The sequence below is a fragment of the Canis lupus genome, chromosome 24 (assembly GCF_048164855.1).
Source record: "Canis lupus baileyi chromosome 24, mCanLup2.hap1, whole genome shotgun sequence".
In the NCBI taxonomy this organism is placed as follows: Eukaryota; Metazoa; Chordata; class Mammalia; order Carnivora; family Canidae; genus Canis; species Canis lupus.
The window spans coordinates 18,728,322-18,742,255 of NC_132861.1; the positions used below are offsets into that span (position 1 = coordinate 18,728,322).

The 13,934-nt window shown below is 41.3% G+C and overlaps 1 long non-coding RNA gene across 1 annotated transcript in view; it reads left to right on the plus strand.

The window, feature by feature from the left end:
* Positions 1-2,393: 2,393 nt before the first annotated feature.
* Positions 2,394-13,934, plus strand: part of LOC140616439 (uncharacterized) — a 30,854-nt gene continuing 19,313 nt past the window's right edge. The window contains exons 1-2 of the long non-coding RNA XR_012016925.1: positions 2,394-2,571; positions 3,127-3,260. This is a non-coding gene — a long non-coding RNA (uncharacterized lncRNA). The remainder of the gene's footprint in view (positions 2,572-3,126; positions 3,261-13,934) is intronic.

Here is a 13,934-nt window from a genome sequence, read left to right on the forward strand (position 1 = left end):
AGAGAGCACAAGCAGGAGGAAGGTCAGAGGAAAGGGAGAAGCAGGCTCCTTACTGAGTAGGGAGTCAGACGTGGGGCTAAATCCCAGGACTCGGGGATCTAGTGCTTGAAACAAAGGCAGGGGCTTAACCGACTTGAATCACCCAGGAGCCTGAAAATATATGTATTTTAAATATAAAAATATAAATGTGTAAATACATTCATATACTCAGATGCTTCCCTTAAAATTATCAGTCTATGCACATTAACGCTAAACATCTTCCACAGAGAAAAGGCTTGGGTTGGGTGCAGATCAAGTTATTTATCAAACCAACAAGTGCTGTTTTATTTTTATTTATTATTTTTTTAAGATTTTATTTATTTATTCATGAGAGACACAGAGAGCGAGGCAGAGACATTGGCAGAGGGAGAAGTAGGCTCCTCCCAGGGAGCCCGACGGGAGACTTGATCCTGGGACCCCGAGACCACACACTGAGTCAAAGGCAGACACTCAGCCACTGAGCTACCCAGCATCCCAATAAGTGCTCCTAGATTTCTGATCTGCTCAGAGCCCTCGGGTGCACCCCTGGGCTTTGATGTCACATGAACTGGAGGCAGTTCCCTGCCCTGCTCTGGTCCCTGCAACTCGAGAGTGGCAGACCCTGATGTTCATCTCAGGTTCCATGGCCTCAAGATATGAAGTGCCTGGCGCCTTGTTGGTGCCTAGTGGACAGAAACTCCTTTAAGGAGATCCCAGCCTAGAAGAGGATCTGATAGCTAACGTTTCCAATATTAGGGTAATTACATAAGTATATGGAGCATGAATGGTATTCCCTTATACACCAAATGAGAAAACATGGAATTTTTTAAAAAGCTACCAAATGTAATCTTTTCCTTAAAACCTCATTTATAGGCTGAAATGACTACTCATTGGGTTTATCTTTCAAGACCTCTCTTTATGTTGTATTGCCTTAAATTGTTCATTATTTTTTACAAACACAGCACATGTTAATTGCACAAAATTAAGGGAAAAAATCAAGGTGAAAGAAGAAAACTTAAGAATTGTCCATGAACCTGCCAGGCAGCAATAAGCACCACAAATATTTTGGTATTTTCCATTCCTTTTATGTGGAAACACATCTACATATAAATATAAAACAATAAATACATGCATATAAGGCATGACACTGTAACATTTGATAATCTTCTTTTCTATAAAATTTTTCATTGATATGCACATCCTACAGAAACCTGTTTTTATGCAATATATAACAAATATCTTAACATATTGTTGAATCTTCAATAGCATGTTTCATAATTCTAGTATTCCACTTTGTGAACATATCACCTCTCTGGGATTCTCGAGTTGCCTAAGGTCAAACAACTCTCTGAAATGAATTTCCATTCTTAAGCAGGACTCTTATATCAAGATCCTGCACATTCTCACAGGCCATTTAGGGAAACTCATGGGCCATAGGACTATCTCTATCAGGATCCTGGGGCTCTTGATAAAATGCAGATTCTTGCCTAACTGAACAAGAAGGCCAGGATTTGGGGACCAGGAACCTTCATTTAAATAAAGTAAGCTCATTTGGGACACCTGGGTGGCTCAGTGGTTGGGCATCTGCCTTCAGCCTAGGGCATGATCCTGGAGACCCTGGATCGAGTCCTGCATCCGGCTCCCTGAATGGAGCCTGCTTCTCTCTCTGCCTGTGTCTCTGCCTCTCTCTCTGTGTCTCTCATGAATAAATAAATAAGATCTTTAAAAAATAAATAAAATAAAATAAAGTAAGCTCATCCAGGAAATTCTTATGAGAATTGAACCTTGAAAGCTACTGGCCTTTTATCATTTTAATGTGAACATTCTTCCTTGGGGTGTCATTATCCAGAATAATTGAGGAAGTAACCTCACTTGCTTTCATGTTCCTCTGTGACACCTAGATTGTAAGGTCTGCTTAATGGGAGGTTGTGTGGGGATGAGATATCTCAGGGGAGAAGAGCCAGGCTGTCTCACCTACCCACTGAGCACTATTGGGCAAGCCACTTTGACCTCTCAGAGCCTTAATTTTCTTATTGCAAAATGATGTTGGTGAAAATAATTATCTCACAGGGTTGCTATGAGGACTGTATGAGATAATGTCTGGGAAAATCTCTGCAAACCCAAATCTGCTCTAAAATATTATTACTATTATTATTATTATCCACAGCTCAATTTTTTCCTCTCAGTCATGAGGGTCCTGGTTAATGGTTATTTCTACACCTACAGTGTCTAATATGGTAGCCTCTAGCCACCATAGTGACTTTTGAACATTTAAAATGTAGCTAGTCTGAATTTTATTATAGATGTGCTGTAAGTTAAAACACAAAAAATTTTTTTAAAGATTTTATTTATTTATTCATAGAGACACAGAGAGAGAGAAGGAGAGAGAGAGACAGGCAGAGGGAGAAGCAGGCTCCACGCAGGGAGCCCGACGTGGGACTCAATCCTGGGTCCCCAGGATCACACCCCTGGCTGCAGACAGCACCAAACCACTGCGCCACTGGGGCTGCCCAAAAACACGAAATTTTGAAGACTTAGTACAAAATACAGAAGGTAAGTATCTCCATAAATTTTTAATGTTGATGACATGTTAAAATAATAATTTGGGTTAAATAAAATATATTATTAAAATTAGTTTCCTTTTTTTCCTTTTCCTAATGTGGCTGACTAGAAAATATTTAACTGCACATGTTATTTGCATTATATTTTTATTGAATAGTGCTATTCTAGAGACATTTTCAAAAAATACTTGAATTAAAATTCCCAAGTTAAAATGAAGAATGTCAGCAATAAGAAAACAAAGAATCCTATTAAAAAGGGGGCCAAAGACCTTAATAGACACCTCACTAAAGAAGATATAGAGTTGGCAAATAAGCATAAGGAAAGATGCTCCACATCGTATGTCATCAGAGAAACGCAAATTAAAACAACAATGAGATACACACCTAACAGATTGGCCAAAATCCAGAACACTGACAACACCAAATGTTGACAAAGATTTGAAGCAACAGGAACTCTTGTTCATTGTTTGTAGGAATGCAAATGGTACAGCAACTTTGGATGATAGCTTGGCAGTTTCTCAAAAATTAAATATACTTTTACTTTTAGGCCCAACAACTGTGTTCCTTGTCATTTACCGAAAGGAGTTGAGAACCTATATCCACACAGAAGCCTGAACATGGATATTTATACCAGTTTTACTTATAATTGCCAAAACTCAGAAGCAACCAAGATGTCTCCCGGTAGGTGAATGGGTAGACAAATTGTGATACATCCAGACATCAAAATGTTATTCAGTACTAAAAACAAATGAGGGATCCCTGGGTGGCGCAGCGGTTTGGCGCCTGCCTTTGGCCCAGGGCGCGATCCTGGAGACCCGGGATCGAATCCCACATCGGGCTCCCGGTGCATGGAGCCTGCTTCTCCCTCTGCCTATGTCTCTGCCTCTCTCTCTCTCTCTCTCTGTGACTATCATAAATAAATAAAAGTTAAAAAAAAAAAAAAAAAAGATTTAAAAAAAAAAAAAATAAAAAAATAAAAACAAATGAGCTATCAACCATGAAAACCCATGGAGGAAACTTAAATGCATACGACTAAGTGAAAAAAAGCCAATCTGAAAAGGCTACATACTGTGATTCCAATGATATGACATTTTGGAAAAGGCAAAACTTTGGAGACAGTAAAATGATCAGGGATTGCCAGGGGTTGGTGGAGGTGTGGGAATAAATAGGTAAAGCAGAGATTTTTAGGGCAGTGAAACTATTCTGTAGAATACTGGAATGGTGGATACCTGTCGTTATACATTTATCCAAACCCATAGAACGCACAACTCCAGGAGTGAACAGTAATGTAAGCTATAGACTTTGGGGGATTAGGATGTGTCCGTGTAGGTTCATCAACTGTAGCAAATGTGTCATGCTGGTAGGGGATGGTGATAGTGGGGAAGGCCGTGCTTGTGTAGCAAAGGAGGTGTAAGGGAAATCTCTGCACCTTTCTCTCAATTTTCTGTGAACCTAAAGCTGCTTTTTTAAAAGAAAGCCTTTAAAGAAAACAGAAGAAAAAGAACATTGTGGTGGTCTGAAGGAAAAGTCGGCCTAAAGGCAGGGCAATGTTATACTTATGTCGGGGGCCTGGGGGGTGGGGGGAAACCCCAATTTCATGCACCTAGCACTGCTGGCAGCCTGTGGAATCACGGGGGCCTTTTATCCTAAGAGTTTCTAGGAGAAGATCAAGGGGGGGAACAGAGCACCAAACTTCATGAAGTCACTTTAAGGAAATCATAGATTATAGAGTAGAAAATATTACTACGGCCCAGGGAAGGTGAGGTGCAGATTACAAAAACCAGCGTCCAGCACACAATGTTCTTATGAAGACAGGTGTTGCAATATCTGCAATTTATTTTAAAATACTTCAGTGCAGGGGCCCCTGGGTGGCTCAGGTCATGACCCCCTGAATTGGGCTCCCTGCTCTGCGGGAAGCTTGCTTCTCCCTCTCCCTCCACCACTCTCCCAGCTTGTTTTCTCTCTGTTTCTATCTCTGTCAAATAAATAAGCAATACTTCAGTGCAATTGTGTGTGTCAATCGACCTCAAACCTAATTCTAAGATTGTCCAGCCAACAGCATGCTATCGGTAGTAAAATACTGCTCAGAAATAAAAGGAATCGGGCAGCCCAGGTGGCTCAGTGGTTTAGCGCCGCCTTCAGCCCAGGGCTGGATCCTGGAGACCTGGGATCAAGTCCCACTTTGGGCTCCCTGCATGGAGCCTGCTTCTCCCTCTGCCTGTGTCTCTCTGTGTCTGTCATGAATAAATAAATATAATCTTTAAAAATAAATAAATAAAAGGAATTACTAATAACATGGTTGAATTTCAAATGTACTGTGCTAAGTGAAAGGTGTCAGACAGAAAAGTTCTCACGTTTTGTGATTTCATTTCTATGACACTCTGGAAAAGGCAACACTATGAGGGTAGAAAACAGATCAGTGGTTGCCAAGGGCTGGAGGCTGAGAAAGGTATTTACCGCATAAGGGCTTGAAGAAACATTTTATGTCAAGGAAAATATTCTGCATCTTTTTTTTTTTTTTTAAATGTTCTGCATCTTGATTGTGGTGCCTAACTGTATGTATTTGTCAAACTCATAGAACTATATACTATAAAGAGTGAATTTTACTATATGTAAATTCTGGTTCAATAAACTTGAGGAAGAAAAAGATTACACAGTTCACATTTCACCATATGTAAATTTTACCTAAAAAAAAAATCCACGAGGGGGCACCTGGCTGGCTCAGTTGATGGAGCATGCGACTCAATCCCAGGGTCATGAGTTTGAGCCCCACCCTGGACAGAACTTAAAAAAAAAAAAGTCCATGTAAAAATACTGGAGTCTAGTTGATATGCATCTTCAAGTGTTTATATCAAAACATGTACTGATTTCTGAAACCTACTTTCTTTTCTTTTTTTTTAAGATCTTATCCATTCATTCATGAGAGACACAGAGAGAGAGGCAGAGACACAGGCAGAGGGAGAAGCAGGCTCCATGGAGGGAGCCTGATGTGGGACTCAATTCTGGGCCTCCAGGATCACGCCCTGGACTGAAGGCAGTGCTAAACCGGCTGAGCCACCCAGGCTGCCCTAAAACCTACTTTGAAATGAATCAGAAGATTGGAAGGATATGGGGTGCTGGGTAGCTCAGTCAGTTAAGTGTCCAACTCCTGATTTCAACTCAGGTCACGATCTCAGGGTTGTGGGTTTGAGCCCCATGTTGGGCTCCGGACTGGGCGTGGAGTCTGCTTAAGATTCTCTCTTCCCTCTCCCTTTGCCCCTCTTCCCTGCTCTAAGAAAAAAAAAAATTGGATGGATAAGTGGATAGATGTGTGATAACATAAATATGGTGAAATATTAAAAGAAGAACCAGTTCCAGCTCTACTGGCAGCATCAGCATCACCTAGGAACTTGTTAGAAATGCACACTTTCAGGCCAGACCCACTGAATCAGAAACTATGGGAGTGAGGCCCACCCATGGATGTTTTAACAAGCCTTTGAGGTGATTCTGATGTATGCTAAAATTTGAGAACTATTGATCCAGACAGTGGTATGTTGGTGGTCACTGTACAATGTTTCTCTTTTCTGTGAGTTTGAAATTCTCATGATAAAAAGTTGGGGCAGAGAGAAGAATGGGAGTCCAGGAGTGGTCAGCTAGCATTTCACCAGGAAGGAGCATCCTTCACAGGTGGCTGCTGCCAGTCCCTCTGCAGTCTATGTCTCCATCAACAACCTACGCCTTTCTAATAAGCATACTGGCTATCAAAAATGGATTTTTATTGGTTAAACAGTGTCTTGTTTTTTGAGTGAGAAATGCCAAAAATGGGCATGAGTGGAAATGAAGGGTAACCAAGCTGGCTAAACAATTTAGAGTCTCTCTAAAATTGGCTAAAACAATTTAGAGTTTCTCCTTACAAGAGCAAGATAGAATTTGGAGCCCTGCAGCCTATACCCTTAAGATGGAGCCTGGGGTTTGAAGGCCTTATGGTAGGGGGTCCAGCCTTTACATCTCCGGAATGTTTCATCTGCTGTGTTGAGGGTACAGGCAGAGCAACTGAAGGATAGAGAGCTGGTACTTCCTTGAGCTTCCAGAACTGGTGGTGTGAACTACTTTGTGCTTGCTTTGCTAATAAATGTCTGTCTGCTAAGTACCTGTTTGTATCTGATTTCAGTCTGAGATTTGCTTTCATTATAACCCAATAGGGAGATGTGGGAGGGTAGCTTCAAAATTCTCTGGCAGTTACCATTACCTGTGAAAATTAGCTGGGGGGTTGTGTGGAATCAAATTAGCTTAGGTCAGGGGCACCTGGGTGGCTCAGTAGTTGAGCATCTGCCTTCGGCTCAGGTGGTGATCCTGGGGTCCTGGGATCAAGCCCTGCATTGAACTCCCCACAGGGAGCCTGCTTCTCTCTCTCCCTCTCCCTGTGTCTCTCACGAAAAAATAAATATTTTTTAAAAAGTTAGCTCAGGATGGGTGTTATTCTGTATGTTGGCAAATTGAACACCAATAAAAAAATAAATTTATTATTAAAAAAAAAAGTTAGCTCAGGTCAGTTACAACAGCAGGAGACAGATTATTTGATGTCCAGATGGTATTTAGGAACATTCATGTAGTTGGCTTCCTGGAAGTGTAGCTGTTTACCACCAGTACTTTAAAATTTCATTTTTAAGTATTCATTGCAGAAATGTGTGGCTTCCAAACCTTCTTTGATTCTTGGTTAGGTTCATTAAAAGGGAGTCTAATCATGTGATGTATATTGTGATCACTGCTAACATTTAATGCCACGTTAAGCCTTTTATCAGGCTCCATGCGGGGGATACTTCGTGTAGGGGATACTAGTCCAGAGTTCTTAGCCTGAGGTTTAGAGATCACCAAGAATCTGTGGCTAGAGCTAAGGGTTTTGTGAACCTGGATAAAGAAAAGTTACATCTTTATTTTCTCTATTTCTAACTGAAATCTAGCATTTCCTTCCTTTATGAATGTAGGCAGCATTCTCCATAGTATTAGCAGAACCTGTGACTTTGTCTCCAGAAGAAATTACAGATTTTTCCTATCACATGACAATTGCAGTTATTCTTGAAATACCACTTACAGTCATTACTACTTCTTTTTTTTTTTTTTTTTTTTTTTAGATTTTATTTATTTATTCATGAGACACCCAGAGAGAGAGAGGCAGAGACACAGGCAGAGGGAGAAGCAGGCTCCACGAAGGGATCACACCCTGGGCTGAAGGCGGTGCTAAACCTCTGAGCCACCGGGGCTGCCCCCATTACTACCTCTTAACTATGGAAGTTGTTAGATCTGCCATCAGATCCTAATGCATGAGTAAAGAAACACATCTATTACTTTGTAATATATATAATGATTATATTTCAATAAAATTGGCTTCCTTTGTAATCATATGTACTTTATTTCATGCATTAGAAAATATTCTGAGAAGGGATCCATAGGCTTCCCCAGATTGGAAGGATTCATTAAACAGATTCATTAAAAAAAAATTCTTTTTCAAAAACCCTGCTTCACCAGGCTGAGAGATAGCTGTTCCACTGAAATTTATTTCTGAAACATGTAAGAATTGGAACCGCCCCCAAGCCCAGGGCTCTGCCAGCCAGATTCAACAATCATTCTGAATTCAAGGGAGCTGGAAGGAGGGGGGATGGCAAAGTGCAGGCTGATGGAAAACAACACTTGCTTAAGAACCAGGACCAGAAGAGGAGGCATCTGCCTTGGTTTCTCTCTGTACCTTCCCTCCATGTTCCAAGATCCTCCCATCTGGGCCTGGAGACTTGCTAGTATCTCGTTGTTACAGTGATAGCCTTTGCTATTAAAAATACTAATCTTCAAATTCCTCACTTTTGCTGTGAGCCTCGGTATTTTCAGTGGCACCAAAACAAAAGTAGATTTATTGCAAATGTATTGCATAGTTTTCAGTGAAGCTCAACCTTGGCCTACGGTACAGAAATGCATGATAAACGGCCTCTTCTTTGCCGGCTGTAAAACTCAACTGGAAGCTGTTCCAAGTACAGGACGAATACAGAGTGTTTAATAAGAGAGAAAAGAAGGAGAAAGAGGAAGAGGAGGAGGAGAGGAGAAAGGTCCCTGTTAACTTTCTTAAAGTCACTGGAGATGAAAGGTGCCTGCTGATTGACACCCTCTGGTTGGTTTTAATGGCAATGAAATTGTAGTCCACTTAGTAAATTGTAAACATAGATTTGGATCTGGCTTTGAAACCCGGTTTAGCCGCCGACTCACTATGAAACTTTAGGCCAATTAAAGCCGCTGAGCCTCCTTTAACTCACTATGAAATGGAGTTGGTCAGAGTAGCTGCCTATAGGGTTGCTCTGAGGATCTGATGAGAAAAATCCTAGAAGCGATTTCCCTGGGGCTTGACAGGTGGTGAGCACAAGTCTCAACCCTGGTCCTCACGCTGGCTGCAGGGAGTGATCACAAGAGGTGTGTGTGTGGGGGGGAATGTTTATTGTGGTAAAATATACATAAGATAACCTTTACTGATTCAGTACTCTTAGGTGTACAATTCAGTGGCAATTATGCTACTGTACATTGAAAAACCACTGTCCATCTCCAGAACTTCTTCATCTTCCCCAACAGAAACTCCATCCCCATTAAACAATAACTCTCACCTAGGGAGTTTCCAAATAATGTCTGGGTCCCACCCAGACCCACTGAACCAGGGCCTCTGTGGCAAGGGCCTGGCAGCCGTATTTTTAAAGACTCACAACCACAATGTTGATCATTAAACAAAGAGAGTCCTGCTCAAGTGGGTTTCCAGTTCCCCAACCTTTTTTTTTTTTTTTAAGATTTTATTTATTCAAGAGAGACACAGAGCGAGAGAGAGAGAAAGAGAGGCAGAGACACAGGCAGAGGGAGAAGCAGGCTCCATGCAAGAAGCCCAATGTGGGACTTGATCCCGGGTCTCCAGGATCACACCCTGGGCCGAAGGCAGTGCTAAACCGCTGAGCCACCCGGGCTGCCCTCCCCAACCCATTTTTTGATGACCTCAACTCCCTGAACATGCTAAGAAGGTAGAGGATGAAGAGTACTGAGCCTGAGTCACCAGGCTCTGGGACCTGGACATGGCTGCAGGCACACCCAGCCCCACCAGCCCCTCCAGCCTGAAGCCTCGGCTTTGGGATGTCATTTTCAGTTTTTCCAAAGGGAAGTTTATTGCTGTTGTTCTCTGATCACAGAGACAACATTTGCTCCCAAGAGAAAAATCAGAAAATACAGGTAAGCAAAAAAGAAAAATGTTTTCACTTTAAAAATATTCCTCTTGTACTTCCTGACTCCTTAAGCTCTCTGAGCTCTTTCTGCCAGTTGGCTGCCATTTGCCCATATGTCCTGAGCTTAGAATTGATTTGATTTGATTTTTTTAAAGATTTATTTATTTATTTGAGAGAGAGAGTGCAAGAGCAAGGGGAGAGGCAGAAGAAGAGGGCGAGGGAGAAGCAGGCTCTCAGGGCTTGATCCCAGGACCCTGAGATCATGACCTGAGCAGAAAACAAGAGTTGGATGCTTAACTGACTGAGCCACCCCAGCACCCCACAGACTTAATTTTCATTAAGAGCATCCTATATAATTTTAGCCCACATTCACTATTTCTTAGAATGCTTTTTGTAGAGATGGAGGGTTTCTTCCCCCTTTCATTGATGTCACTCAGGGCACCTTGCTTTCCTGTCTTTTATATTTAATTTAATTTCACAGTTCAACCACATGAATGTAATATCTGTGTACATATGTGGTAAAAGACACTGTCAACTTGAATCATAGTACTATTTAGCTGTTTTAGCAAAGTTTGATTTGCTAAGATGCTTTTTATAATGAATGTCCTTGCTTACAAAGGACAGGTAAAAATCAGTAATGACCACAGATACTGAAGGAGTTTTAAGAACTGTGGGGGTGCCTCTGCTCAGTAGCGGTCAGATGTCAGAGAAAGTTGTCATCTTTCAAGAAAACCAAGGTTCTGACTCCTCTTCTTGTGATGCAGGCTGAGGAAATGGAAGCAGGGTTGTACCTGGGCCTCAAATTACCTCCCCACACTTCCTAACTGCAGAAGAATATTTGAGCCAATAAACTTCAGTTTTAAAATGTGATGATCTCTTTCTATATACTAATAATGAAGTAGCAGAAAGTGAAATTAAGAAAACAATCCCATTTACAATTGCACCAAAAATAATTACATATCTAGGAATAAACTTAACCAAGGAGGTGAAAGACCTGTACTCTGAAAACTATAAAACATGGATGAAAGAAATTGAAGAGGACACAAATGAATGGAAAGATACTCCATGCTCATAGATTAGAACAAATATTTTATGCTACCCAAAGCATTCTACACATTTAATGCAATTACTATCAAAATGCCAACAGCATTTTAACACATAACTAGAACAAATTACCCTAAAATTTGTATTGAACCGCAAGAGGCTCTAAACAGCAAAGCAATTTTGAAAAAGAAAAACAAAGCTGCATGTATCACAAACCCAGATTTCAAGATATACTATAAAGCTGTAGTAATGAAAACAGTATAGTCCTGGCACAAAAATAGATACATAGATCAATAGAACAGAATAGAGAGCCAGGAAAAAAAATAAAATTATATGGTCAATTAATCAATGGCAAAAAGACAGGCCCTTCAACAAATGGTGTTGGGAAAACTGGACACATTCAAAAGAGTGAAACTGGACCACTTTCTTTCACAATACACAAAAATAAATTCAAAGTGGATTACATACTTAAAGCCATTAAAAAATCCTAGAAGAGAACACAGGCAGTAATCTCTCTGACATTGGCTGCAGCAACATTTTTCTAGATATATCTCCTGAGACAAAGGAAGCAAAAGCAAAAATAAATTATTGGGACTACATCAAAATAAAGAACTTCTGCACAGCAAAGGAAACAACAAAACTGAAAAATAACCGACTGAATAGGAGATGTTAGCAAATGACATGTCCAATAAAGCATTCATATCCAAGATATATAAAGAACTGAACGTACACACACACACACAATCCAACTTAAAAATGGGCAGAAGAGGGGATTCCTGGGTGGCTCAGCGGTTTGGCGCAGGCCTTTGGCCCCAGGGTGTGATCCTAGAGTTCCGGGATCAAGTCCCACATCTGGCTCCTTGCAGGGAGCCCACTTCTCCCTCTGCCTGTGTCCCTGCCTCTCTCTGTGTGTCTTTCATGAATAAATAAATAAAGTCTTTAAAAAAAAATAAAAATGGGCAGACGACATGAACATTTTTCCAAAGACGACATCCAGATGGCCAACAGACACATGAAAAGATGCTCAATATCACTCATCATCAGGGAAATACAAATCAATACCACAATGAGGTATCACCTCACACCCGTCAGAATGGCTAAAATCAATAACACAAGAAACAAGGATGCCTGGGTGGCTCAGTTGGTTGTGTCCAACTCTTGATTTTTTTGGCTCAGGTCACGATCTCAGGGTCATGAGACTGAGCCCAGCATCAGGCTCCACTCTCAGAAGGGATTATACTCGAGATTCTTTTTTTTTTTTTTTAATTTTTATTTATTTATGATAGTCGCACAGAGAGAGAGAGAGAAGCAGAGACATAGGCAGAGGGAGAAGCAGGCTCCATGCACCGGGAGCCCGACGTGGGATTCGATCCCGGGTCTCCAGGATCGAGCCCTGGGCCAAAGGCAGGCGCCAAACCGCTGCGCCACCCAGGGATCCCTCGAGATTCTTTTTCTCCCTCTCCCTCTGTCCCTCCATCACTCTGCTCTCTCTCTTTCTAAAATCAAATAAATATAAAAAAAAAATACAGGAAACAAGTGTTAGTGAGAATGTGGAGAAAAAGGAACCCTTGTACATTGTTGGTAGGAATGCAAATTAGTGCAGCCACTGTGGGAGATAGTATGGAGGTTCCTCAAAAAATTAAAAACAGAATTACTATATGATCCAGTAATTTCACTACTGGGTATTTACCCCAAAAACCCTGAAAACACTAATTTGAAAAGATGTATGCACCCCTATATTATTTACAATACATGTAGCATTATTTACAATAGCCAGGATATGGAAGCAACCCAAGTGTCCATCGATAGATAAATGAACAGGGAAGATAGATAGAGATACAGAGATAGATAGATAGATGATAGATAGATAGAGGAATATTATTCAGTCATTAAAAAGAATGAAATCTTGCCATTTGTAACACCATGGATAGAAGTAGAGTATAATGCTAAGCAAAATAAGTCAGTCAGAGAAAAATAAATACCACATGATTTCATTCATATGTGGAATTTAAGAAACAAAATATATGGGGGTGTCTGGTTGGCTCAGTCAGCTGAGAATCAGGCTCTTGATTTCGGCTCAGGTCATGACCTTGGGGTACTGGGATTGAGTCCTGCCATGGCTCTGTACTCAGTGTGGAGTCCCTCTCCCTCCCCCTCTGCTCCTCCTTTCTCTCTCTCAAATAAATAAATAAAATCTTAAAAAAGAAACAAAGCATATGAACAAAATAAAAAAGAGACAAACTGAAAACCAGACTTTTAATTATAGAGTATAAACTTATAGTTACCAGAGGGGATGGGGGAAAATCAGTGATGAGGATTAAAGAGCACACTTGTCATGATGAGCACCAGGTGATGTACAGAATTGTTGAATCACTATATCGTACACCTGAAACTAGTCTAACACTGTAAGTTAACGACACTGAAATTAAAAAAAAAAAGCTCCCCTCCCAATATAATGACCTCACAGGGTCTTCACTTCAAACTCTTTTGATATCAAGCATCTCTTTCTAACACCAAGGTCAGCCTAATCTTGGGGCTAGAGGTTCCAGCGCAGCTGGGAGCACTGTCGATGACCCATCCCACCTCAGCCTTGAAGGGACTAAAGGCTGCTCTGGGACGCGTGCCTGCAAAGAGGCCAAAAAAGACTGCAGAGGAACAGGTTCAGTTTCCTTGTCTGCAAAATGGGATGATGTGAGAGGGCCAGTGTGAAGGTTAGAGGGAGACAGCATTTGTAAAGCCCTTCGCATAGCCATGGGCACGTAGCAAGCACAGAATAACAGGTACCTGTTACTGTTACATAGTCAACACCATCATCATTTCTTATGCCATCTCCTTTGGCATAGGTGTGGTGGGTTGCTGATGCCCAGTTTGGATTTATTTCTCCCCAGAAAAAGAGATATATAAGAACTTTCATCCTGGGCAGTCCCGGTGGCGCAGCGGTTTAGCGCCGCCTGCAGCCCAGGGCGTGATCCTGGAGACCTGGGATCGAGTCCCACGCCGGGCTCCCTACATGGTGCCTGCTTCTCCCTCTGCCTGTGTCTCTGCCTCTCTCTCTAGCTGTGTCTCTATGAATAAATAAATAAAATTAAAA